At 35.2% G+C, this 1,736-nt stretch overlaps 1 non-coding gene across 1 annotated transcript; it reads right to left on the minus strand.

The window, feature by feature from the left end:
- Positions 1 to 352: 352 nt before the first annotated feature.
- Positions 353 to 439, minus strand: TRNAS-GGA. Its single transcript has one exon. It is a non-coding gene; the product is annotated as a tRNA-Ser (tRNA).
- Positions 440 to 1,736: the final 1,297 nt, after the last annotated feature.

Consider the following 1,736-nt stretch of genomic DNA (forward strand, 5'->3'; position numbering starts at 1 on the left):
TTTATCTTCTTCATTTTTGTTTAGTTTTATTTAGCTTCTTTTTAGAATATAATTTTTTTTAACAAGGGTTCGGACAATTTCGTCCTCCCCTTCGCTGAAGTCTAAGTAAAGAGACCGAAGGAAAGTAAAGTAACGTTTTGATCCGGAAATTTTTCTATCATTCATGTATCATTGAGGGGGAGGGGGATTTTCATCTCTTGTCCATTCTTTCCAGCCTTTTCGTTTCCGTACCACAAAAATGAAAAATTCGAAATAGAGAATCTATATCCAAGAAAGGTCTAACTGTTGGAATAATAGTATCCATTGTTATTTGATTTGATACATTGTGGTCAGTAACATTGTTGAATTAGTACGGAAAGAAAGGGATTCGAACCCTCGGTAAACAAAAGCCTACATAGCAGTTCCAATGCTACGCCTTCAACCACTCGGCCATCTCTCCTACAGAATGATTATGGCCCAGAAACTGAGTTAATAATGAGTCATTCATATTCAATTTACCTGAAAGCAAAGTAAGGCCACCGGAGGAGATCAAGGACTAACGAGATATCATCACCGGAGGAGTGCAGGCATTACTTTACAATGAAAGATGGGTTTTTTACTTTTAAAAGTTTGAGTGGCTAGGAAAAGGCCCTTTATTTCCTCCCGGCTATTCACGCATGTCATTATGGACGCATTTGCCCAATTGACACGTCTGAAGGAATTAATGTTGGACTTATTGGATCATTAGCAATTCATGCAAGGATTGGTCATTGGGGACGGCCCAGACTCCTACAGGAGACAGCAGTGGGGAATTTTCCGCAATGGGGGAAAGCCTGATGGAGCAATGCCGCGTGGAGGTAGAAGGCCTACGGGTCGTGAACTTCTTTTCCCAAAAAAATCTTGGATATTATGCATAATATTAGATATCTCAATCTTGAAATATAGTTTATTTACTTTTTTTTTAGTGTACCTTAATCTTCTTCTGATATATTTACTTGAACCAACGTTGCCTTTGTTATAAAGATGTTATGGGAATTTACATGAGATATAAATCAATTTGACTAAAAAACGAAAAAAAAAATCAATTGTTTATCGTGTGTGAGATATAAATTTGATTGAACAACAACTAACGGTATATATAGATAGATTTAATATTCTTCTCAAATCATCTCGTAGATGTATCATTGGCAGCTATATACCAGCCTCAACATCTAGACATAGGTAATCCAGCTCAAGATGTGGTTCATTTTATCCGACCAGAAGATGACTATGTACAAGAACCTAACATCTCAGTTAAACATGGAGTACAAAATGAAACTCCATCATTCACTGCATAGTACACAACTACATCCAGATGCATCCTTCGATGACGTTTTCTCCATATTCCATAATTCCCTCATTTGACAATCTAGGAATATACAATATGAACATAGGTCAATCCTCTTATAATCCATTTAGGTTTGGTGATCAATATGTGACCTATTTATCACATAATTAGGGCATTGATGAGGGTCAAACAACAAATTTACCGAGTTCTTGTAATCGTGAGCATTCTACGCATGATTGAACTCGACCATCTTCTACTAATGAATAGAAGTATTTTACTTTTAACGTTACATTCATTGAACTCATTTTATATAATAGTTCAAGCATAAAAAATTTAGTGGCCTTTCAATTATCTCATTTGAGATTAATTTGAAAAAACATGAATTATAAATAAAATAAATAAAATTGGTCAACTAAACAATTGTTATCGA

The sequence above is a fragment of the Benincasa hispida genome, chromosome 9 (genome assembly GCF_009727055.1).
Source record: "Benincasa hispida cultivar B227 chromosome 9, ASM972705v1, whole genome shotgun sequence".
Taxonomy (NCBI): Eukaryota; Viridiplantae; Streptophyta; class Magnoliopsida; order Cucurbitales; family Cucurbitaceae; genus Benincasa; species Benincasa hispida.